The sequence below is a fragment of the Mesoplodon densirostris genome, chromosome 5, assembly GCF_025265405.1.
Source record: "Mesoplodon densirostris isolate mMesDen1 chromosome 5, mMesDen1 primary haplotype, whole genome shotgun sequence".
NCBI lineage: Eukaryota > Metazoa > Chordata > Mammalia > Artiodactyla > Ziphiidae > Mesoplodon > Mesoplodon densirostris.
In genome coordinates, this window is record NC_082665.1 from 65,015,723 (window position 1) to 65,043,462 (window position 27,740).

The following is a 27,740-nucleotide window of genomic DNA, read 5'->3' on the forward strand; positions in this document are numbered from 1 at the left end:
TGCTCCCCCGCGCGCTCCGGCTCTGCCTCTTCGCTCGCGCGCTCTCTAGAAAAACGCGCCGCTCGTTCCGTCGGTTTCCCTCTGGGCTCTGCCGGCTCCGGCAACCCGGACGGAGCAGGCTCCTGCCGCAGGACGGCCGGACCCAGAACGGCTTCGCTGTCCTCCGCAAGAGCGCGAGCCCGGGGCTGGACGGACGCTCGGAGCTGTGTCTAGTGTAAACACAGCGAGCCCCCTTCTCCCTCAAGCTCTCCGGCTCTCCTCTTTCCGGCCCTCCTCTCCCTCACTCCCCTGCAGCTCCAACTAAATGCGACTGTACTTAAACAAGCAGCGTCTTATAGGACCGCGAACCGAGCCGAAAGGGCCCCGCTACTGCCATCTAGTGCGCACATCCCGGCATCGCCGCAGCTCTGCGTTGGCTTGTGTGTGTGCGCTCCAGGTCCATCCAAAGCCGCCAATTCCCCTTTGCTCTTGGCATCACAGGTGAAGCTCCTGCCCTCCTGAGTCCTTGACTTGACCTCGTTATCCCATAGGTCCGGATTATCTCTTTTTCACGAGGAGACGCTTGGCATTTACAACCCACATTTCTTCATTACCCAATTGCTCCTTCTCTCTGTCTCTTTGAAATTTCCCCTTTTCCCCCAACAACCTAATGGAAATGCTCCTCCAAATGTCACCATGACCTCCACCTGAGAAGTCTAATGGCTGCTGGAAGCCTTATCCCACCTGGCTTCTATGCCTCATTTCACGCTGTTAGCCATTCCTTTTCACTTGATTCCAAAGTCACCGAGTCAAAATAGTTCCCCTGGTGTTTCTGACCTTCACTCTAAGAGCCCCCTGGGTCCGCTGCTCTTCTTTGTTTAGATTTTCTGTTACATTTTCTTGTTTCTTTCCTAAATTTATTCAGAAATCAAACACATCTCTGCTGGTTACTCCCAGATGGAGACCTCACCACTAAACAACTTAGCCCTCAAATCAGACTTCCCAGCTGGGGCAGGTACCAAGCATTTCCAATTGAAGACTCTCCGGGCCACGCCCAAATGGAGTGAGGGGTTAGATGCGTTCCCCATTAACGAGCCCTGACTGGTAGTCAGGTGAACTGGATTTCAGTTCTGACAATTTGGCTTCCATTTGTTGGGAACCTTAGCCAAGTCATTTAATCTCTGAACATCATTTTACTCATCAGTGAAATTAAAAAATCGAATTACACAATCATGATGTCTTTGCCCCTTCCAACTCTGTTTTTAAGGTCTGTATCAGTTTTCTCAGCTGTGGCACTATTGACATGCTGTACCAGATAATACTTTGCTGTAGGAGGCTGTGCTGTGCATTGTAGGATGTTTAGCAGCATCCCTGGCCTCTACTCACTAGATGACGTAGCACGTTCACACACAATTAATGAAAACCAAAAATGTCTCCAAGCATTGCTGAATGCCTCCTCGGGAGCAAAATTGCCCCTGGCTGAGAACCTCTGATCTCTGCCTACTGCCAGTTTCCTTCAGGAATGATTCCCTGTTTCCAAAAAAATAAAATTTTTTTTCTGTTAGAAGGATCACTCAATTCCACAGGCTCATACCTTTAGAAGTATCTTTCATGCCTCCTTTCTGCAGTTTTAGTTGGTCATCAATCTCACCAATACAAACGTGTCAAAGATATCTCTATCTTTTCCCAGCTCCACTGCCACCGTTTCATGATACAGACAACATGGATTGTGTGCATTACACTTTCCAAAATACGACAGAAAAGTTAAGTGACTTTTCCCATGACACTCAACAGGCCAGTAACAGCAAAGTCAGCCGAGCTGAGGGAGGTCTCCTGATTTCAGTGCTGTTTCTAACCCATCCCTTTAGTTGTTCTTTGTTTTTATGCTCATCTCCACATGTCTAGGTACCTACAATAGCCTCCCAGTTGACCCATTTCCTCCATCCTCCATGCTCTAATCTAGTCTCTACATTACCACCAGCTTAAATCCTCTTTGACACTTTAAGACTCTTACCTGTCTATGAGTTACAGCAGCACTCTATGGTCTTCTGGGAACAGATAAGAACCACCTGGGGGCTTTTAAAACCTACTGATGGGCTTCCCTGGTGGCGCAGTGGTTGAGAGTCCGCCTGCCGATGCAGGGGACATGGGTTCGTGCCCTGGTCTGGGAAAATCCCACATGCCACGGAGCGGCTGGGCCCGTGAGCCATGGCCACTGAGCCTGCGCGTCCGGAGCCTGTGCTCCACAACGGGAGAGGCCACGACAGTGAGAGGCCCGCATACCGCAAAAAAATAAAAACCTACTGAGGCATGACCCAGCCCCAGACCAATTGGATTAGTATCTCTAGAGTGAGGCCCTAGCATCAGTGGGGTTTTAAAAGATCCCAGGTGATTCTAATTTGTAGGGAGGGCTGAGAAACACCAGTCTACCAGACTGAATTCAGATTTCTCATTTTCCAATTTGAGATCCTCTGAAACTTTCACCTTACCTTTAATAATTTACATTCCCTTTTTCGATAACCAATGGAGATCCTTTCTTCCAGACCGTCCAATCTTCTTTTAGTCTCTGTACTTCCTTCATGTGCTACTTGTTTGTCTTGCCAAGATTATACTGCTCTCAGGAGGCAGTTTGCACAGTGGCCCAAGCAAGGACTTAGGAGCTAAAACTAAGTGGATTCAGATCCTCCCTTGCCCCTAACAAGCTGTGAGACCTTGAATAAGTCTCCAAGGGCTGTTGTATGATCCATGATGTACTTAATAAATAATGTCTAGCAGTATTATTTTTCAAGAATCAACCTAGATTTCTTCAGTGTCAATATATATCTTAGTAAGGTTTCTCAAAATGTAATCTGAGGACTCAGATGCAACAGAATCACTTAGCGCACGTGCAAAAAATCCAGATTACTTAGTCATAACACCAGACCTAATGAATTAACATATTTGGATGTTGGGGGTGTCTAGTAATCTGCATTAAACTAATTTCTCTAGGTGACTCTAGTGCCTTCTAATGATTGAGAAACAGTATTTAAGAACCACAAAGTGTTAAGAGCAGTGAGAAATATTTAAGTTCAGTTTCAATCCTGTTGGTATTTTGAGTCATATAATGAATCGTTGCATGGGACTCTCCCGTGCATTGTAGGTTGTTTAGCAGTATCCCTGGCCTCTACCCACTAGACGCCATTAGCACTCCTATCCCCAAGTTGTGACAACCAAAAATACCTCCAGATATTCTACATGTCCCTTGGGGATAACAATCTCCCCAGCCTACTCTGCCACCCCTGTGGAGACCACCTATCTAGTCCAAGCACCTTAATTAGGTGAGGAAACTGAGTCTCAGGGAAGTCACATGACTTGCTAAGGTCATACAGTTTAGATTTGGATTTGGCAAAGCCAAGAAGTGTGTTATATCAGACTATGGTCTCCTTACATTGTGTTTAGAATGGCTTCCAACAATTCTTTACTAGTTATCTCAGAATTTTTCTTGATACCTAAATTAGACATTTGCCTGAAACATACTGTACCAGCTATACTACCTATCTGTTTCTGTATTGTTTTTAAAAATCAATCTAATTTCTATGTTAGTACTGTATCAATTTCCAAATTGATTATAAGCATACCTTCCAATTACCTTGTATCCCTTACAGAGCCTGGCAGAGCGCAAGATTCAGGACAGACATTTCTTTAGCTAGCAATTGAGTAATTACTTGTTTGTGTGGAGCCAGAGAACATGTATGTATTTATATATCAACTGTCCAAATATTTTTATCAAAAATTTCTTAAACTGTAATATATGATTAGAGACTTTTTTCTCACAAATATTCTTTTCTGGGTAAAGAAAGTATCCCATTCTATTTCTGCCCATACCCTTGACTTTAGTTCAGGGACACTGTTTACAAGATAGAAAAGTGATTCTCTAATTGGCTGGGTAAAGTCATCTGTAGAATTTTTATAAACAGTAGATATTCAGGCCCGATTCCCAGATGCTTTAATTCAGTTATAGATAGGGCCACAGTTCAGTCTGATGCCTTGTCAGAGTTCAGGAACATGGAATTTGAAGACGTGTGTGTGTGTGTGTGTGTGTGTGTGTGTGTGTGTGTGTTTTGTTGGAATTTTCTGAATGCAAACATAACCCTCATCCTGTGAAGTTCAGCTTATGTAACAGTATGGAGGATATCCTTTTAATATCATAGTGGAAGACACACATACATACGGACATGTTTGTTTAAATAGGTAGTAATGATGTGACACTGCATCATCACTATGGTTCTGAAAAGCTACTTTGGGTTAGAAAGTAACACAGAACATAAAAGAATTAACCACAGGCATAGAAGCAGTTCTTAGCTTTTTACCTGAGGGCATTTTATTCCCTTCCCTGCAGCTGCTTTCCACTCCAGTAAAATCTCCAAGTTTATATAGCCTGTCAACTTCCATTGCTAATTCTCAGTGATGGGGTTGTAATTTACTCTGAGAAGCTTCCTGGTATTACTGTTAAGTCATTTACATTCTATCAAAAGATTTGTGTTCTGGTGGGTCCAGGAATTCCTAAAAGTTGTCGCCACCCACCCTGCCCCGCCTGTACCTTTCAGTTGGATTCTCTCCCTCTGAGTAGAAAAAAAAAATCTGGTAGTACTGGATGCCTTTATCAAGTATCCTTTTTTCATTCAGACCCAAAGTCCCCCTACAAGAAAAGAAAATAGTCCTTTCCCACTCAAACCCAGAGACACCTAAGCTGGCTTTTCATATTTTATTTCAATAGACCCCCAACTACTTCCCCCAATGAGTGGATGAATATTTAAGTCACAATATCTGTGTCCAAACCACTCTTACTATACAGTATTCCTCCAAAACTATAAGAACAATCATAAGAAAGATTTTTTTTAAAGAACAGCTTTATACTAATATCCCAAAATAAAATCAAGAAAAGATGAGAATTCAAATGCACAATATACTGAATCAGCAAAACTATCTCTAACTAGAATACTTTTCAAAGGTTTTTTATCAAGTGTTAGCAAATCCTAAACAACAAGGGGAAAAAAAAGAAAAAAAAGAAAAAGGAAACCTTTTATTGCAAGTACAATTATGTTTAATGTGTGTAGAAGCACATTTTTGTCCAGCGACCCCTTAGGATGCTGTACGGGGACAAGGAGCCAAAAAAAGGAAAGTTTTGTTGTTATGTTTTGAACAGATGGATTGCCTATTTTTGCCTTTCCAACATTAGAGCTGTTTTTCCCCCTCTTTAAACTAGAGAATCATCATCCTGTAGCAGTATACAACTGCCATTCATGCCTGCCTATATTATACTCCCACTACTTGACTTTAGGCAAGAGAAGGTGATATGCACAATATCTTCCATAATAGACTTTGCAATCTGGACTGGGGGTTTCTTTTGACTGTCCCAATGCCTGCCAGAGCAGTTTTCACAGATCTTGGAAATGGCTACATAAGTTATGTAGAATTAGAAAATCAAGAACAAGAATGCAGATTTTTGTGGGCATCTGAAATGAAACAAGTCCAACTCCAGACTGAAAAGCCTAGAAGTAACTGTGCTCAGCTAACAATAATAATACCTTATGGCTGTGGAGCTACTTCATGTGCATGAGCTCATTAATACAGCAATGGCAAAAATTTCAGAAGGTAGGAGTGTGTCTTTTTTTTTTTTTGGAGTAAAGTTGCTTTACAATGTTGTGTTAGTTTCTGCTGTACAATGAAGTGAATCAGCTGTATGTATACCTATATCCCCTCCCTCTTGGACCTCCCTCCCACCCCCACCCCCATCCCACCCATCTAGGTCATCACAGAGCCCCGAGCTGAGCTCCCTGTGCTATACTGCAGGTTCCCACTAGCTATCTATTTTACACATAGTAGTGTATTTATGTCAAACCTAATCTCCCAATTCGGCCCACCCTCCCCTTCCCCCGCTGTGTCCACATGTCCATTCTTTACGTCTGCCTCTGTATTCCTGCCCTACAAATAGGCTCATCTGTACCATTTCTGTAGATTCCACACTAAATAAGGCAAAGCTAGAACCAGATGTGTCAAGAAACCAAATAGTAGAGCTTCCAGAAAAAGAACTTCAGTATTTGAAGGGACCTTAGATGAGGCAGTGTGGTGTGCTATAGAAGAAAAATCTAGCTGTAACCTCAAACATAAAGGGGGTTTCCCACTCACTGGCCAAGTGAGCCTGGTGTTAGTTTGCAAATTGGCCCCAAAGAGTACAAGGAGAGATGGAAAGAAAGATACAGACTACCCCAGATTGGTAGGTGGCAGATTTAACAAGCAAGAGAGCTTACAAACAAAGTGTGCCTTGGGTGGCTGCAAGACAAGTAGATCTCCACACCCTTCTGCCAGAATCTTAAGAGTCTATGTAGGGCCCTGAACTGGGTTCAGCCAAGTATCCAGTCCAGGTAGTCTCAGCAACACCATGAAAAGAGCTGCCACTGTGGGAACAATGGATAGCATGTACATTCCAATGACAGGGGAGAGGGTGAGGAACCTCTGATTGCCTGGGTCCAGCTCTTGGGTCAACTGGGGGTTATGTCCTCTCAATGACCCCCTCCAACACATGGGTAAATAACCCAACTTCTTTGAGCTCTGGTTCTTTCCTTCCAGGTATTGTGAGTACCTATTGAAACAAGGTATATAAGGTTCCTGACATACTTTAAGTGCTGAGTGAAGGTGATCCATGACACTATCTCAAGCACTGCTACTCACCCTCTGGCTTTCCCTAAACCCACTCTCCCGCGTCCAAGTTTACAAAAAAGACTAAGCCTTCCAAAACTCAAGCAATGTGTCCAAAGTCATATAGTTAAACCAAAAATAGGACTTAATCCTTCTGATTCCTAATATAGTGCTCTATCTTAGCACATAACTAAAGGTAAAGCTTCCCACCAACGCTCTTCCATAAAATAAAACTTTTTCTCCTGTAGATGGTATAATTTTTAATTTACGTAAACCTAGGGAAAAACTCCAAAGTTTATTTTATTTTAGATAAGGACTAGATAATACAGCCTGGGGTCATTTGAGTCAAGACATTGATTCCTGACTAGGGAAGGACTTTTGCTGAGGCAGGAGGTTGACAGGTGTCAGAAATAAGGAGCTATAGTATCCTCCTTTGAACCAAAATAACTTCTTTTCCCTTAAAATATCCCCATTTGCAACTGAAAAGAAAACAATCTATTCTGGCTGAAGAAATTGCTTTTGCCATTAGGATGCAAATGGCCAAGCAAATTTGTTGCCCAATAAATCTTTTTGGGCATAATATAGATATAGTCTTAGAATTTGTAAAGCCTAAACTATAAAAGCAAATAACATAAAAGGAGAAGAAGCTATAAATTCCAAATCTAGATGACACTTTTGTATGTAAGGCTCACAGGGGGGCAAAACACACTCTTAAGAACAAGGAATTATAGGAACCAAATGGAGTTAGAAAGGCTTCTGGTTTCTTTTCTCTCGTGCCTTCCTATTACATTGTACTTTTTGCAATTAATGTAGTGCCATGGCAGGACTTGACAACCTGCTCTGAGCAATGGGATTAGAAATTCCATTTCTTCATCCTCACTCCCCATGTTAATTTCAGCCCAAGATGAGAGCCTAAGAACAAACCCAACTTGGAAGGAAGGTTTTGGGCTGTTGATTTTGTTCCAAGGACCAGAAGGGGGGATTTGAATTCAAAATAGAAAAAGAGTAGGACCTCCTGGACCTTGTCGAACATGGAGCCTGACCATTTCCTGTACTTCACTGATGAGGAAACAGGCTCAGAAAGGCACAGCAATGATTTTCAAAGAATTGTCCTTACATGAAAAGGGGAGATTGCATACATTTTCATCATTATCTCTCACTAGACTTCCACAGATACTTCATCCTCTGGCCAAATTATTCACTAATCCCTCAATAAATCTTGAGTTTTTCCCTGCTTTTGCTCAAGCCCCCCACCTACCTCATCAATGATTTTCTTCAAAACCTATGCCTACCTATGGGACATTTAAGGAGCATCTTCTCAAATAGAGGCAAGGACTTGCCTGTCTTATTTACCACTATGTCCTTGGAACTGAGCATATTTCCTGGTACCTAAGAGGTCTGTCTAAAAATAGTTGTTGAATAAAGAAATGCATCTTTCATCCATGCTTCTGGAAGTGAAACCCTGTTTTGCTTTGTAAACTATAAGTAACTGACTATAGTTATAAATATAGGTGCCATACCTTCCCTATTCAATTGCAAGTGAACTGAGGACAAAGATCATGAAACTGAATGTAGCCATTGCATCACTAATGATTGTTTTAAGCATGTAGTTACAATAAAATGAATGAATGAATAAATGAATGCCTTAAAATTGAGGTTTCGAGAAAATCTCCTGAACTATTTTAAAAAGAAATAAGTACTACTTGAAACTGAATAAATTCAAGGGCCAATAAAGGGTAAAAACCCTATACCTACTCACCTTAGAGTAAGTCTATTTTAAAAAATCTATTAAGGAGAATCATTATTTTTCTAAAAATATATGCATAGCTTCGAACACTTTAACTTAAAGCTTACAAATGTACATTTATTTAACACAATTTTAGTGGAAGCCCAAGGTCTTTTCTTGCATAGGCCCATTATCTTTCTTACAAAAAACCTTATGATACCTATGAAAAATCTTAGTATGGAATTTCTTCCAGATTTTTTCAATTATCCCTGAGTCTTTTACAGTTCTCTCACCCCCTCCTAATTCAATAGCATTTTTTTCCCAGCTTACCTTTAACAAATATGTCCAAAGCATTCAACATAGTTTTCCCTAAAACAGCAACTTTTTATTTTTGCTCCCATTATTTGTTTGTTTTAAATAGTAATTAGTTAAATTATGTAATTACCATAGCACATAAAGCTAGCATAAATATGTTTGGAAAAAAATAATTCATACTTAATAAACCTATAATTTAGTTGATGGGAAAAGAAGAACATCGTATGTTAAGGAGGTCTACTAATCAGGGGGCCCCAGTCAGAATAGAGGGAACAGAGTGATGGTTAATTGAGGAGGTGGGCAAGTACAGTTTCAGAAGAGCTCTTTCCCTGTAACACAAACAAATCTAGAGATATTTGTCACTACATGTATAGTATCAAAATGCTTCACGAATCTTGGTGTCTCAGAACAAAGAATGTTTATAACAACAAAAAGAGAATTCATGTGCAGGCCTCATATGTAATCCATCCAAATTTGATAGTCTGTTGACAAACAGGTGCCTATATTTATCCATCTATAAAAAATATATTTACGCTATTAGTTTAAGAAATAATTTTTACTAACATTAAGTGTCATATATGTTCGTTTTACTTGTATTATTTCAGGAATGAAGGAAGCCTATGGATAAATCAAAACAAGCAGTCATTGATCATATATCATTCAGAGAGAGAGAGAGAGAGAGAATTGTAATAGATGCACAAGAGATAGAAATAGGTGACACAGTGACTGTCTTCATAGGGGTTTACAATTTAGTGGTAGGAACAAGAATATAATAAATGAATAAGAGCAATGTAAAAAGAAGAGATAAAAATATCATTATCATGCTTGTTTAGACTAAAAAAATACATATTTAAATAAAATCCCAGCACATTTTGGTATCCCTTGGCCAGGTGCTCTGGTCAGGCCACCATAGTTCTACACAGAACACAACCATAATCCTAGACATTATTTGTAATAAACATTTGTATTCTTGCTCTTTGGCAGGGACTCCCTTGTACACCTTGCTGTCAGACAGCCAAAATTTCTCTGGGAGCTTTTAGAGTGGGGCAGGCACAGGTGTTGGTATCTGTAATTATGTTGAATGCATCAAGTGCACCACTGTTATCAGTGACTTGCTGGTGGAATGAGAATGTCACACATTCATGGGTCTTTCCATGTGTGAAGCTATACATTTTTATGCCCTATACTTGTGTGTGTGTGTTTGTGTGTGTTTGTGGTCAGAGTGGAGTGGGAGAATTGCATTTCTCGTTGAGAAATCGTCATTTATCAAGTTAGACTGACTATCAGTCCGGAACTGCTTTCAAGGTCAAGGACTGCTGAATGTCCAGAAATGAGATTTCTCACGGATGGGTGCGGTAGACTATCAGGAGCTTGATGAATGTTCTCACACCTGGCCAGGCTGATAGACTGAGCAAACTGGATTCAGATTCCGTATTCGCCTGTTACCTGGTGACTGGCAGATCCTGTCCCAGTTTTGGCTTCTGACCTTTGCATAGCAGACGTTTTCTTCCAAATTTTGCTTTAGGGCTGCCATTATCTTTCTGGTCCATTTCACTGGATTCTTCTCTCTCCCCTCATGTTCTTTGCTATCCCTTGTTTAATAGCTCTCTCTGGCTTGTACTCACTCTCCTTGCTGTTTCTTGTGTGTATGGGAGCGTGATGTTTAAAGAACTAAACCCAATTTCATTTTAGCATATGTGATACAGATGGTCCACTCCTTCCTTCACTCCTTTCATAGAGTGAGGGTAAAGGTAATGATAAGATTGAATTCTTCTTTATCTGTTTTAAAATTTTCATCTCATACATTTATTTATTTATTTCCAGTTTACTTTGTCCTTTGAACCCTTTTTTCAGAAGTTAAAAAATTGGCAAAAATATGATGTTAGAACATACTGAAAAGTAGCATCTTACTGGAAAGGACGTGCCACGTGACAGAGTCGAGATTCTGCCCCAAATGTCTTTCTATTCCTTTTCTCTCATTTAGAACAATCATTAAAAGCCAAACTCACGTCCATAAAAATGTTTCCTTAACAATAACTAAACTTACGGTGACCCCTCCTTCCTGCCAATTCATATTGTCTCCATCATTCATTTGTCTCATAATCATGTATTGCCTTACACTACTCTTTTTGTTATATTCTTTGTTTTTTTTGTTTTCAGTTTTGGTATTTGAGTAGGATCTCTCAAGTTACCAATATGACATCATTGAAGATATTATGAGATAGAGAAATGGACAAGTTGTACTTTGCCTGCTCTCCTTCTTTTCTGACTTTTCATGCAGGTTACTTTTTATCACTGTTTGGACTATAAGCTCCACGATAGGCAAACATTAAGCATTATATATAATAATATTCTAGTGATTTGACACTGTGTTATTCCTAACACAAGTCCTGACTTCAATAAAGTACTTATCGCATGAAGAAACCATGAAAGAGAGATCTATAGTATATGAAACCTGAAAGAACAGATAATACAGATAGAAGTAACAAATTTCAGTTCCCTCGTCTAATAAATAACTATACCCATCTGCCAACTTCAGGGAGTGGCATGAGAAAAAAATGAGTCATTTAGCTATAAAATATTCTAATGACTTCTACACCTCTAAAGATGTCTCTTACTGTTACTCGCCTTTATTGTTTAAAAGCTGCTTTACCAAATCGAACTGTATATATTTATTAATAAATATATATAACATACTAGGCAGTAAAAAAATTGAGCTACAATATTATCCTTATTAAATTGTTTTGAAATAGTATAAACAATTCACAATTACTAACTTCATGAGCTCCCAGTGGGCCTAGGACCTCAGAATGGAAATGTGTTCTACATAAATTTAAAGGTATTATTCTTTTATTCTTTATTATTTTTAACAACATTAATAATAATAAACCAAGTCACCTGCTTAAGAGGCCAGGTTTCAGTCACTCTGCCAGTTATCACCTGCTCTGAATTTCCCTTTTCTGGGCCAGTCAATTAACAAAATACTAAGTGGATAACTAGAGAAGCAAAAAAGAACCATAAATGTCCTGTCCTATTTCACATGCCTGCAATGTGTTTTTGAGAGGTCCTCATTCTTACTTTGTCATTGCAAAATAACAAACTGATCCATCTGCTATTAGGCCAACGTAGAGAAACAGCTAAAATAGCAAAAACATTTTTAAAACTACATCCAATTACTACAGATTCTCCTTACTCTAAACTAGGCGCATTCTTGTACTTCTTAGATATTCACCAGCAAGTGTATGTCAGCTAAGAATTAGGGAGTTGTGACCATCCCCTTTATAAATCTTCCTTCAAATCCAAGGAGCCCAGTGCTTTGTCTTTTTGATACAAATCAGTTCTGGGGAGACACAAGTTTGAATCTAAGACAACTCCAATACAATTCCAAACATTTCTGGGGGGGGCATTGAAGAGGACTACATGACTAATTGAAGAAAAGTTATTTTTTGTTTGTTTGTTTTTTATATCTTTATTAGATTATAATCACATTACAATGTTGTGTTAGTTTCTGCTGCACAACAAAGTGAATCAGCTGTATGTATACCTATATCCCCTCCCTCTTGAGCCTCCCTCCCACCTTCCCCATCCCACCCCTCTAGGTGGTCACAAAGCACCAAGCAGATCTCCCTGTGCTATGCAGCACCTTCCCACTAGCTATCTGTTTTACACATGGTAGTCAATGCTACTCTCTCAGTTCGTGCCATCCTCCCTTCCCCCCGCCTCCGTGTCCACAAGTCCGTTCTCTACATCTGCGTCTCTATTCTTGCCCTGCCACTAGGTTCATCAGTACCATTTTTCTAGATTCCATATATATGCATTAATATAAGGTATTTGTTATTTTAAAATGAGAAAAAGTTTTCTTTGTCAGAAAACCTGTAGCTTTTTGCCAGGTTAAAGCTTCTTGTCAACTATCCATACACACATCGTGGGTCAACTTGACATAACAATACAAGATAATTGTGATTTTATGGCTGTCCATTTCCACACTGATAACATTCAGGCCTGGTCCTTTTGAGGGGACCCTGGCTAAAGAAAAGCAGTTGGTCATGATAGTGAATAAGTGTGGAGTAAACGGCTGCCTCCCCACACACAAAAAAAATAGGTCCAACATTGTAAAAGCTGGTGGCATTAGTTAAGCAAATTTTGGCACCTAATTTACCCTAATAGTTTCAGAAGACAATGGAAGTACATTGTTCATGTAAAAGGAAGTTATAGTACTGAAATACAGAGCAGACTAGTAATTGGACTTGAAAGTAGCTTATCTAAGTTAGCATTTTAAAAACACTTCCATGTATTAGACATAACTAGTCAGGGTCTTGCTCTCAAGGAGGTCCTAGCAGCATTAGAAGAGAGGAAAAGAGATGGAGACTGTTTTTAAAGTGTTTGTTAATGCCACATCTCTTTCTGCTTCATTCATTTTCTAGTATTTACTTACATCTGTGGCAAGGATAAGGGTCAGAAAGGTATTTGTATGGCTGTGTAAGGACCAGCTATTTAAACACATCTCACTCCCACTTAATCAAAACTGCCTTGTAGAGTTGGAATTCAAGGATAGTTTTAGAGAGAAGTAAGATGATTTGACTGGATCATTCTGATAGTTGAAGTAGACTACTTAGCCACCTGTTCTCATCTGAAGGTATCAAGCTTAAGTTGGCAGGAGCGGCTGCAATTGTTGTGATGAGTGCACTAGAAAGACATGTTGCTATGGAAACAATATCCCTGAGTTATATTATACCTTGTAGAGGTCTTGGCACCAAAAGTGACCACCTAAAGCAAAAAATGAAGACAAGGAATTACAGAAAGCTGTCCAATAATATTTAGTATCTACAAAGGGAAGCCACTAATTGCTAAGGCAGGCTTTTTGGCATACTGACGTAAAAAGGAAGTCATTATACAGGTAAATGCATCCACATAAGGATTTAGTACTCTGCTATTGCAGAAGGAGTCTTGTGAAACATGTATTCCAGTCACTTGCCTTCTGCCCAGAAATAAAGTATGAGGAGGTCAAAAAGAAGGCTAATCTATTACCAGATTTTAAAAATTCATCTAGGACCCACTATATAAAAAATTACAGAATGTGTTCCTTCACATTAGTAGCAAGAAAATTCAACATGAACATCATTAAGCTCAAGGCTAAGTCTGAAAGAGATATCAAACCTTCACAGTAGGTTCTCTGACCTTTGAATGTAAAAGCTGGATTATTACAGAAAATATTTCAGCCATTCTTCTCTACAGACAGGGAGAGACAGACAGAGAGACACACACACGGAGGATATCAGTAACATTCTCTTTGCCGTAGAAATTTTTAGTTAAAATATTTTTTAAAGAACTACAAGTTTAATAAAAATAAAACCAGGAAGTACTGAGTAATAAAAAGAATGAAAAAGATTACCCCATAGACCCACCTCTCAAATACAACTTTTATGCCATTTTGGTATATTTTCTCTCTCTCTCTCTCTCTCTCTTGCACGTGCGCGCTCTCTCTCTTTAAACTCTCTGAATATCTTTAAGTCATAACATTTTATATTACTGAGGATTTGACTCAAACTTAATTCAACCTAGAAGAAAAGAAATACCCAGAAGAAAGAATTGAGTCCAGGCATAATACTTTTAAATCATCCCCCAGCTTTATAGAACATACCTTATCAGATTCCATTCAGAGCACCAGAGATCATCACAACTAAAATGGATCCTGGAGATGGTCAATTCCGACTCCTTCATTTGATAAATGAGAAAACTGGTGTCCAAAGAAGTGAAGTTACTTGCAGACGTCATACAATTGTTAAGCAGTTAACTTAGACTTAACACTATTTTCAAAGCAGCCCAGTGCCACCAGTTTATCTTTGTATATGAAAACAAACTTCAAATTATTTGGGAGTAATGGGAATATCTTATATCAGGTTGTTCTTTCAAGTTGTCTTTCTACTAGTCTGTTTCTCTTCTGGTAAGAAAAAGACTTTAAACTATCAATACGTTGTATCCACTGCTGCTTGAACCAGTAGAAATTCCAACTATTTTGTTCATTTTCATCTTGGTGAGAAGACGGTGCTCTCCCTTATGCTCCCTTCTTCAGACAAGGTGTCTAAACCCAGGTCAGAGGGAAAAATTACATGTGTTCACTACAGTTAAATGCAGACTGTCTAAAGCAGATGGATGAACCCAATGGAAGAAGCAGGAGCCCACACTAGATGACACCTCAAATGTAGAATACCTACCACTCCACTTCCAGGCTCAACATGAAAATTCTCCTTTTCCCTCTAACCCCATACACCCCAAGCTGAGTCCCTTTCATACCTCTCATCGGCATTTCTCCCATAAAATGTGCAAGTCTTTCTCTTCTTTCCCTTCACCCAAACTTAGTGTCTTAGTCTGCTCAGCCTGCTATAATAAAATACCACACACTTGGTGGTTTAAAAACACAGAAATGTATTTCTTACAGTTCTGGAGGCTGAAAGTCCAAAATCAGGGGTCCAACATGGTCTGGTGAGCAACCTCTTCTGGGTTGCAAACTTCTGAGTTCTCCTGTCCTCATTAGGTGGAAGAGGCAAAGGAGCTTTCTTGGCCTCTTTTATATGGGCATTAATTTCATTCATAAGCTCTCTGCTCTCATCACCTAATCACCTCTCAAAAGCCCCACCTTCTATTATAATCACATTGGGAATCAGGATTGCAATATATGAATTTTGTGGGCAAACAAACATTCAGATCATAGAATTCAGTCTCACTGGTTTTTGGAGAGGAAAGCCTAGTCTGGAGACCTCTAAGAAATGTCTCTTGTAGCTCTTTCTTTTAACTTTGGTGTAGGCTGAGATAGAGAAAATGTCTGTTAGAATATAAGAAGAGGGTGGAAATACACAGAGAAAAAAACAAATCAATATTTGATATTTAAGCCTACCACAAGACTGTATTCAACCAAAAGATAGAAAGCTAAAGCAGGAAAGGACTTTCTAGATCAGTTAGTCCATATTCTTTTTTAGATCAGGGAATTGAGGCTTAGAAAAGTCAAATTTATTTCTGTCTGTGCATAATCGCACAGGAAGGTGATTCTAGGTTCAAGACAAGAATCCAGGTTGCCAGTGCATCTGACACCATAGCTCCCTTATCTAATATCAAGGCTGTGACAACCTCAGAGGTGTCAGATACTTCTTGCAGGTATCAACACTTCTTGCATATGAAATAATGTGATTTAAAATAGTAATTGTATTTGGAGGCATCCTTGTATAGAAATTCTCACACTTCTGATATGCTCAGACTCATGTAAGGCCTGAGCCAACAGCATTTCCTACAGAATGTGTGGTTTTTCTCTGCAATGGTTGGCCAAAGAGTTGCATCTCTTAATCCTCCAGCATGGATCTGCCTGCTTTCAGAGAATATGTCCTGTGGAGCTATAATAGTTAACATGAGTTTGCTGAGCCCCAGTGCTTTTGAGGAATCTACAGTACAAATACCCAGAATCAAGTGTGAAAGGGTAGGCTGTGATCAAGCAAGAGAACATGTCCAAAGAGACAAAGGAATAGAGGGATTCCAGAGACAAGTATTTGAAATGTGCAAAACTTGTCATATGGGACTACCTTCCATTTACCCTTCCTTTCTGCTGTACTAAACTAACAGATCTCTTATGATGAATTTATGCTTATTTCAGTGAAGTTATACATACCCCTAATTATGTGATCATTTACAGTTGCATTAAGGTACATCTGGCCATACCACTGCCCTCATTCTCAGAAGGCCATTCCACAGTTGTCAGTTATTCTCAAACATATCAAGGACCAGTTTATGGTCTGCCCTATACCTAACTCCAGTGGAACCTCTGTGAGATCAGGATGTTATTTTTCACAGCTGCAGCTTAGAACGTACTTTTAAAAAGCCATTTCCAAGGCCTCTTGGTCACAACATCTCCCTTGTGGATTATTGCAAGAGCTTCCTGAACTCCTGTATTCCTGCCCCCAAGAGCTATTTTCTGCACAGTATCCAGAGTGATCCTTTTAAAACATGAATCTGATGTTACGCTCTTGCTGAAGGCACTATAATGACTTTCCATCACTTCAGTATAAGATCAAAGCCCTTTACCTGCTCTGGTCCCTCCTCACCTCTCTGACCTTATCTGCTCACACTCACCCCATCTCTCCTCGGGGCCTTTCTGATGAGGCTCCTTTCTGAAATGTTCTTCCCACATGGTTGACTCCTTTAACTCTTCCTAGTGTGTGCTCAATTATTACTTCATCAGAGAGATCTTCCTGGAACACATTCCCTAAAGTAGCAACACGCTTGTTAGTTTGTAAACAGGCCCCCATACATGGAGGACAAGGAGAGATGGAAGAAAGAGGCAGATGACTCCAGATTGGTAGGTGGCAGCAAGGGGACTTATACACAAAGCTTGTCTTCAGCGGCTGAAAGATGAGCAGATCTCCACACCTGCCTGCCAGAATCTTAAAAGTTTACATAGAGGCTTTAACTCAGTTCCGTCAGGTGTACCCTCCAGATGGTCTCAACAACGCATTGCTCTCTCAAGGCTGCGTCCTTGAAAACGGCTCCAGCTGTGGGAATGGTGGGCAGAATGTATATTCCAGAGACAGAGGAGGGGTGAGGTGCCTCTGATTGCCTGGGTCAACCAGGGGCCATGTCCTTTCAATGATCTCCTCCACAACCTTCACCCTCTGCTTTTTTTTTTTTTTCTTAAACCAACTTTTTACTACTCGATGTTATATTTTGTATCTGAAACTTCCTGCTCCACAAGCGTAGGTATTTTTTCTGTTGGTCCACTGACAAAGACTCTTAGCACTTTGTTACTGCTCAGCAAATATTTGTGAAATGTCTGGATAAGTGGACTGTTTCTTGCGAGGTGGCACAGACCATTTAGGAGTACTTGTATTGGTCACTTGTTACTTACATACTTTGAAATAATACATTTGTTTTAAGTTTTGATGAAAGTAATTTATCGTTAATGTGACAGAATTAATGTTTATTTTATATACACAAGAAGGGATTTACGAAATTTTCTTGTGTCTCCTTCACATCCTTATTTACTTTACTGAGCAGGAGAGAAAAGGGTGAGGTTAATGGAAGCACACCCAAAACAGAATCTCTTTCACTACTCTGCTTATCTTTACCAAAGTCTACTCCTTAGGAGGGTCACAGAATCATGAATCAAAGTGTATTGACAAGAAAAATAAAAATAAAATGTTGAGAATCTTTTTTTTTTCAAACTAGTGATTCCTTGACTTCATGCTTGATATGGATATTGACATGAGGACTCCTTTAAAATTACTCTACAGCTCCCTCAAAATTCTTGGCCCATAACTGTGGACATCACTGCACTTTACATTTCTAAAGATCAAACTTCTACTTAGTGACATATTTATAAAAAGAACCTAATATGGTTCTTAACACACAGTAGGTATTCAGAAATGTTATTTCTCCTTCCCTCACCCTTACCATGATTTTCTCAGCTGTGACAAAGACAAAAGAAATGCTAGTAAATTATAATTGTTACCAATCTACCCTCCTTTTAGTGTCCTCTTTAGGCCAGGTCAGGCTCTCCTTTATTGGGAAGATTCCAAGTATAAGTGGGAAAGGATATTAACAAAATGACTAATGTTACCCATACAATAAAGGCCAAGGTGTAGGAGGATGGGGAGGGTCTAAAGTTTATGGAGTCGGGGTAGACGGAGAGAACTACTAAGTTGAAAGATGAGGAGATGACACCTGAAAGCAACGGGGAGTGGGCAGTTGCCAGAAAAGTGAAATAATTAGCAAGCCATTGGAAGAGAGGCTTTCTAGAAGTTTGGGAAGCACTGTAATTGGAACACCCTTTGTGAAGTTTTTTGAGAGAGTTTATAGTCAAGATTCAAACTGCTCCTAATTAAACTTTTGTCACCAAATTTTAGTTTTTGTTTGTTTTAACTGTAATTCTTTACTTAGGCCAAGCTTAAAGTAAAAGCAAGCCAACCTGCCTTCACCTGGCCCTATTCAAATTCTCTAAGTAACTTGGGTGGGCAATACAAAGCTGAATTTGGAAATATTCCTGGAATTATCCTACATGAATGCCACTCAAACAAGAAGGAAATTCTTAACAATTGGTTGGCAAAGAGCAAAAGGTATTATAAACACACATCTTGTCTCTCTTTGTAGAGGCTTATAAAATGCTGACAAAAATATGTCTAGTACCTCATCATTTGATACACTGCCCAATAAAAAAGGAAGCCAGAGTGGCTAAGATGATATGCCATACAGAACTGAGGCTGTGAGGAAAGAAAAGGTATTCAGATCCAGTATATATAATGTGAAGGGACAGTTTGTTTTATGAGTTTATAGAGTGAAAGGAAATACTCATGAAAGGTTTTGACATGAAGAGCCAAAGAAATTAGAATTTTAGAAGTTTTGTGATCTGTGGGTCTTTTCAAAAGAGACTATTAAATGGCCAAATTGTTTTTACTTTTTTAAATCCCTTTACAAATTTAAAAAATTTTAAATTTATTTATGGTATGCGGGATCTTCGTTTCCCAACCAGGGATTGAACCCATGCCCCCTGCAGTGGATGTGTAGAGTCTTAACCACTGGACCACCAGGGAAGTCCCTAATTACTTTTTTTTTTTAATGAGTCTCTACTGAGATTGGCTGCGAGGAAAGATCCAACTAGCCTGACTTGATGCATGTTACAAAGAAAAAAGCATGTTTTTCTTTTTTAATCTCCTTTTCATTCCCTTTTATCACCTACAAATAAATTTTCAGAGGGCCAACTTTGCTTATCTATCCACAGAGTCTATGACAATATCAAGTACATAATACTCGTTCAATGGATTAACTAATGAGTGATTGAGTTAACAATCTAATTTTTACAGAGGAAGAACACACCAATTGATCACTGTTGTCTATATTGACAGGACTCATTTATTCTGGACACTTAAGAAACCTAGAATATTTTGTTTTCAATTTTCTGACAAGAAAGGAACACATTGAAAAAGAATCAGGAATTATGAATGATGTCCATGTCAAAGAGTGGTCAACTGAGTGGCTATTCATATGTTTATTAGAAATTTGGTTTCTCGCCATTTTATTTCCATCCAGTCACCAGTGGAAGAGATACTCATAAATATTTTATTGAACAGCTTTCATTTTAACATAAGCAGTAAGTTGGAGAGCAGATGCTTCCACATCTACAGGGTTGTCTTTGTGATGAAGCTAAATGCCAGGGCTGCTTTGGCAAGAACTTTAATACTGGCTAGGTCTCAGGATCAACTGTCCTCATCAGGATTTTTTTTCAAGTTATCATATAATAACTTTAAATATTGTATTGACTAGTCTGAAGAAAGCCCTTCAAATTCTCAATGAAAAACAGCATAATTTGGGGATAATTACTTGACAGCTCCCTTTCTGAACCCTGGACCATGCTATGTATCCTCTCTTCAGCCTTACTCTTCAGAGGTCAGTTTCTCACCATCACTCCGACTGACATAACACCTTCTAGCCTTTAGTGATTCCAGTGATTGATGTGGGAAGCTCTGGTCCAAGTTAACTTCCACACTATCTCCTTTCTCCCTCTGCAGGGTCTTTGCTTCTTCCTTTCATGTGACATAGCTCAATTAATTCTACCTTGGGCAATTTTTATTTTAGACCGTTTAAAGGTATTTTATACCTGTTAAAGGCTGGCAGTGTACTATATTTGGTCACACAGGTTTCTGAGGGCAATGACACAGGGGACATTCAAGCTGAATTAAATTCTTCATATTCGATGTGAGTTTTTTGCCACAAATTCCTGGTCTTACCCTAGTGAGATGGACTGTATCATAAATCAAATATAGGGGCTTAAACAAATAAGTTTATTTTTCCTACATAAGAAGCCCAGAGGTAGTTGATTGCAGGATCCTTTTAGTAACTCAGCAATCAGGGATGACTCCATTTAGCCTTCTCATTGTGGTTGCAAGATGGTTACAGAGGCTCTTGCCATCATATCATATTTGGCCAAGAAAAATAAAGAAGAAAGAAGAAGCAGCACTAGCAGATGTCCACTCCACTTGCATGTCATTAGTCAAAAGTCTGTCACATGGCCAACACTGATAGGATGTTACTTGGGCCAATCTACAATGTCTGCCACACTCCTATTTACCACTTTCCATTAAGGTCTAGGCTTAAAGCTCCTGCCTTAATATTTCGCTCAGCCCTCCAGAACTGAGGGCATCTCTGAAACACAAGGTCTTCTCCATCTTACTAATCTAGTGGCAGAAAAAAGAACTCAAACAAAAAAGAAGGGGGATATTTGTACCACTTCATTTCTCCCACCAAGTCCACCACTACCAACCACCATAAAAGCACATTTATTTAATCCTTGATGCTCTCATTTGGTTCCTCACATAATGGTGTCCATCTTCTCTAAGGAAGAGAATTCACTTCTGGAAATAGGAAAGGCTCACCTCAAAATTATATTCTGAATGTAGTATTTGCAGCTTAGAGAATGTCAGTTCCAAGCACCAGGGCACTGTTTAGAGTTGTTCACATCATATCTGGTTTTTATCTTTATCCTTGTTCTCAATAATATTGAAGGACCAGCATGTCATAGAAAAACAATTTGCTTTTCTAAATTTCAAGGACAGATTAATATTCTACCTGAATTTCAAAACAAACAAAAGTTGTCCAATCTAGGAATTTGGCCTTTAGTGTGTTCTTTTCCTCCAACTTTTTATTTTAGAAAATTTGCTAAAAGGTAACAACAAACACCCTTATATCCTTCACTTACATTCACCAATTTTTAACATTTTACCATCTCTAAATATTTAAGCATTTAGCTCCTAAGACCCAAGATGTTCCCTTATATAATCGTAATACAATGCTTATATTAAAGAAATTAATTATTGATCTGTTGTTTTCATATCTTGTGCATATTCTAATTTCTCTTATTACTCCAATAATGTTCCATATGTCTTTTTCCTCCTCTCCAGGGCTCAATCAATGCGCTTAATTGCTATAACTCTCTAGTCTACTATAATCAAGACTGTTCTTTTTTCTCTTGCATGACACTGATATTTTTGAGAAAAGTAAGCCATTTGTTTGCAGAATGTCTCTCATTTGGATTTGATTGTTTGCTCATGAGTAGATTCAGGTTAAGCATCTTTAACAAGAATACTACATAGGTGGTTTTGTATCATTCTCAGTGCATCATACCAGGAAATGGATGATGCCATTTTGTCCTGCTACTAGTGATATTAAATTTGATCATTTGGTAAAGGTCAAGTTCACCATATTTCTCTTCTGTAGTATTACATTCTCCCTTTATAATTCATAACTAATCTCTGAGGTCATATGTTGAGACCATGCAACTATCCTTCTCCTCTACAATCTTAAACCGAATGGTCTTAGTATCCATTGAAGATTGATTCCTGAATCAATTCCTAAAATTTTGTTTGCAAAATGATGACTTTCCAATTTTATCACTCCTATATTTATTAGATGGCATTTTTCTATAAAAAAAGAGATTTTCCTTCACTCTCTTCCTCCTTGGCCCTTTGAAAATTAGCTAGTATTATGATAGTTCATAGATTCATTCCTTTTCCATGTATTATAAATCATTTCCATCATTATTTATTTTTGAGGCTCAAATTATCCTAAATTTAGCCAATGGAGCCTCTTCAAACAAGATTTTATGTCCTCTTGAAATACTCCTATCAACTTTTGAGAACTTTTACTCTCTGACATAACAAAATGCATCAAACCCACCTTGTTTCCCTGGATACAGACCCAGAGCCAGCCATTATCCAAGGAGCTCTGGCTCCTTTTATAGAATGGTGCTTATAAAAGTCAAGATCTAGGTGCTAAGTATGCTCACTGCTACTGAAGTACTATTGCTATTAGTTTTATCAGTGAACAGAGCTAGGAAATATGTATCTTAAAAATCGTTAACTCATATTGATAACTTCAATTCAAATTGAACACTTACAGTGTTCTTCCTTTCCTCTCATTCCACATTTACAACTTCCTTTTTCCACAGTTGGAAATGAATGTAGTACCATCAATATCAATATATGTACTTATTTGTTCACTCGTAAAATGTTTGAGAAACAGTTTCAGACTTACTACACCCATACTACCACCACTAACTAAATGTATTAAAGGTCAAGATTTCCTTTTGTCCTTGGAATATATCCCACTGGGAATATAGTCAGAGTATGATCAATTTGATATGCAATTATATATTTTCTCATATTTGCATTCAATTTTAGAGTTTTTGCAGTTCTTTCTTGAATTAATATTTCTTGAATATGAAAATAATAACATGGTTTAAGTCAAATCTCTATTAAATGCTTAATAATGTTTCATTCTTTTTCCTATTTTTTCTAATCTGTTTCCACATATCTTCTGTAGGTAACAAATTTAATCATTCTCTGGTTTATCCTTCCTGTGTTTATTTTACAAAAATAAGTAGATACATTTCCATAAACACAAACATACACATTTTTATCTCCCCTTCTTTCTTTTCACAGATATATACACCATATTTCTGCTTAAACTATATCACTTCGAGTTTTTTTAATTCTTTTTATATTTGTGTATTATTTAATTCTGTGGATACACTTTTGTTGATTAGCCTAATCACCAATTATTGGACATATAGGTAACTTTCCAATAATTTGTTGCTATAAATAATGTCATAATGAGTAAGTAATGTATTTTGTATGAGTGTGTTACTAAAGGCATACTTTTAGGGTAAATTTCTAGAACTGATTTCTAGGTCAAATGGTGTGCAGTTTTGTTATATATTGCCAAATTTTCCTCCATAGGAGTTATACAATTTAACATTTCTAGCATCAGTATAAAAAAGTACCTATTTCCCCATATTCTGAGCAACAACAAAGTGTGTAGTCAAACTTTAAAAATTTTCCCAATCTAATCAGAAATGAAGCTTTAATTCAAGGTAGTTTTAATCACATTTATAGTAGTATGGATGAAGTTGTACATCTTTTCAAGAATTTAAAGGCCATTTTCTCATATCTTATGCTGCCAGGTCTTTGTCTCCTTATTTTTTTCCTTTTTTTAAGGACTTGCTATTTCTTCATTTCTTATAATTCTTTTCTTTTCAAAGACTTTTTTTTATTAGTTTCTGCTTTATAACAAAGTGAATCAGTCATACATATACATCTGTTCCCCCATCCCTTCCCTCATTCATCTCCCTCCCCCCTACCCACTTATAATTCTTTATATTTTTCAGAAGTTAGCTCTTAGGATAAATGTTATACAAATATTTTCTCCCAGTTTGTAATTTATATTTTAATTGTATTTTTGGCTCTTTGTTTTCTAGGCAAAAATTGCTTCTTTATGTTTTATATTTACTGGTCTAATAAAAGAAATTGCATCAGGATTTTGAGACTCAAGTAGAAAGCTTTGCCTTTATCCAGTTTATAAGGAAATGTATCCATGTTTTCTTCTACTCCATGTATGGTTTCTTTAGAAAAAGAGAGATTTAGACTTCTGATACTTTTGGAGTTCACTTTTGTGTAATCTATGAAATATAAATTTGATATTACTCTTCCAAATGACTATGCAGATGGCCAGTTGCATTTATTAATAAGCCTATATTTTCTACAGTGACTAAGGTGTCATCTTTATCCTATTGTATTTGGGTTTATTTCAGAACTTTCTATTCTGTTCTACTGTTCTTTCCGTCCATTAATATGATAATACATAACTGTTTTGATTATAGAAAGTTTATAATATGTTTCAGTATCTGATAAGTATGCATTGCCCTGTCACTCTATGCTCTTCTCCAAGATTTCATCATTATTCTTGCGTGTTTACTTTTCCACATGAATTTTTCCATATTAACTTCTGTAGCTACAAATTTAAATTATGTGAATTTTTATTGAAATTGCATTAGGCTCATATATTAACTTAAAGAAAAATGACATGCATATGATATTGAACCAAAAAAACAAGGAATGTTTTTGCTTTTGCAAATCTACATTTGTGTCTTTTGTGTTTTTTCCTAAGCCTTTTATTTATATTTTGTTGCAGTTTAAAAGGGATTCTTTCCTATTATATCTTTTTTACTGGCTATTGTTTGTGCAGTTGAAAGCTACTGGCTTTTCTATGTTAATTTTTATATCCTATTACTTAATAGAATGTTTATTATATGAGTTTTCTTTTAAGAACTTATTCTCTTGCATTTTCAGAACACTGTCAAATCATTTGCAAACAGGTGTAGTTTTCCTTCTTCTTTTCCATTTTGATGTATATTCCCATACAATGTTAAATAATAGTGGGGAAATAGGCATCTATGCCTTGTTCTTGATCTCAGTATGATTGCTTCTATCATGTGTGTGCATGTGTGTGTTCTTATTCCATTAAATATTATCAGATAAATGGGTATCCACTGTGTCAACCCTTCCAAGTAACTATGATTTTTCTCCCCAGAATTAATATGAAGAAATTGTCTTCATTGATATGAAGATATATGTTAATAGATTTGCAAATATTAAGACATCCTTACGTTTTAAGAATAAATCTCACTTGGTCATAATGTATTATTTTCCTATATAACTGTTCAATTCCATTTGCTAATATTTTATTTAGCATATTTATATCAATGTCCGCAAGGAATATTTGGGGGGTTTTTTTGTCTTGTTCTGTTTTCTGCTACCATCAGATTCAGGAAGTAATGTTATATTTGTCTCATGAAGTAATTTGAAAGTTTCTGTTCACTTCTGAAGCTCAAGAAAAATTTATATAGCATTAGGATCATCTAGATGTTAACCATTTCATACAATGCCCCTTTGAAAACACCTAGATGGGGTACTTTTTGTTGGGGGAATTTTTTTTTTGATCTTTCACTATTCTCCTGTGAAACTGGTCTATTTCACCTCTTTCTGCAATAGAATTATTTTTACTTAATTGAATGTTCCTAGGAAACTTTATCTCTTACTTAAGTTTACAATATATCTGCATAGAGCTACACAAAGTATTCTGCTATGACTTTTATTATTTCTCTGTCTCTCTAGCTATTTTTCCTTGTAGTTACTTATTTTGTATATATGTGATTTATTGCTTTCTTTATTAGGTTACATGTCTATTTTTGTTAACTTTTTAAAAAATAACTTTTTTTTTACCACAATAGCAAATAATCAAACTATAATATGGACTAAGGAACTGAATAGGCATTTATCCAAATAAGACATACAAATGACCAATAGGTACATGACAAGTTACTCAACATTACAAAAGATGTAAGGTACAGGATGACCAAAATTAGCACAGCTGTAGGATGTACATCAAAGTTGTTAAGGCAGTAAATCCTACAATTCATCGCAAGAAGAAAAACTTTTTTCTGGTAATCATTTCATAATGTATGTAAGTCATATCACTACCCTGGAAACTCTGATATCATAAAACAAGAAAAATATTTAAAAGGTGAAAACTAAAAGTGCAAAATTATCAAAGAGGACAAACTACTACTGTTTTACCTTTAGAATTATTTTATTAAATCTTAAAGGTACAACAGTTTCTTAACTCTACACATGAACTAATTTTCTTTAGAAGAATGATGTTATGTCTCATTACACCATGATTCTAGCTAACAGTTTTTCAAAATTTTGAGAAAAATCTTGAAAAAGGATTCAAATATCATCCAAAACTTTGAAATTTAACATTATCAAAGGGGATGCTTCCACATTCTTACAGAGACCACTGGAGAGACAACAATTCAAAAGCTAGGAAATGGTCTCAAAAGCAATTTTTCACACAATCTTTCCTCCACAGGAAGGTATTGTTCTTACCTAATCGAGTCTACTCACAAAATGGCTCTCTGTACCTGCTCTGGTGTCTTCTGCCATATCACTGCATATTTATGCATGACTGAGGTAAGAGTTTCCTGAACATTGTTATTTCGATAACCTAAAGCTCTTCTGTTACCTATGGGCTCTCAACGTCTCCTATTTATACAGTCAAGCCCACAGCAAATAGAAGCTCAGTATCGGCTGGTCTCTGCATAACGCCCACGTCTTCCACTGCCACCTGGACCATAGTTTCCTCCACCGTATGATCCTCCCACGTTCCTGCTATAGCACTCAGTTTTCCACTCTTCAGTAAATCGTACTTAGAAGGTTTCTGCTTATAATTTCCCAAATCATTGTAATTACGACTTCCATAATTTCTTCATCCATGGCTGTCAAAACCACCTCTGGAGGCCCCATCCAGGTCGCCATATCAAGATCCTCTACCACCATATCCTTCTCATCCTCCTCCATAACCAGGGCTAACCCCCAAATTGCCACCTCCAGATCCTCCTCCACACCCATGATAGCCATCCCCAAATGTATGTCCTCTTCCATATCCATCAGCTCCTCCTCCAAGTTTCCTTCCTCGTCCTGGTCATGCTCCAACATTTCCACCACCACCAGGAGAGTTTCCAAAACCAACGTTGCCTCCTCTTCCACCTCTAGAACTTTGGACTCCCTGCATTTTAGGTCGAGACAAGGTCTTTCTTACTTCTGCATGATGACCATTGATGCTATGGTCTTTCTGCAACACAAGCTTTTCCACGGGATCATGGTCATTAAAAGTAACAAATCCAAAGCCTCTTTTCTTTCCAGACTCCCTATCAGTAATTATCTCAATGGCATTGATTTTTCCATATTTCTCAAAGTAATCTCTAAGATGATGCTCCTCAGTATCTTCTTCAATTCCACCAACAAACAGCCTCTTCACGGTGACAAGAGCCCCCAATTTTCCATAGTCCTCTCTTGGGACAGCACATTTGGGTGCAACCGTTTTCCCATCAATGGAATGAGGTCGGCAGCCATGGCAACATCCACCTCAGCCATGGATGAAAACGTGACAAAACCAAATCTTTCTGGTTTTTGGCTGGCAGGATGCCTTATTAACACACAGTCTGTAAGGTTTCCCCGTTGCTTGTAGTAGTTCCTCAGACTTTCTTCCATGGATTCAGAGCTTAAACCACCAATAAAGAGTTTACAGAATTTTCCTTTTCTTTCTTATTCCTCTCCAAAGGAACAGATGTTGAAGTTTTCTTTATCGCAGGCTTACTCGCTTGAGCCAT

At 38.0% G+C, this 27,740-nt stretch overlaps 1 pseudogene; it reads right to left on the reverse strand.

The window, feature by feature from the left end:
- Positions 1-332: 332 nt before the first annotated feature.
- On the reverse strand, positions 333-27,740 carry LOC132490461 (heterogeneous nuclear ribonucleoproteins A2/B1-like; annotated as a pseudogene).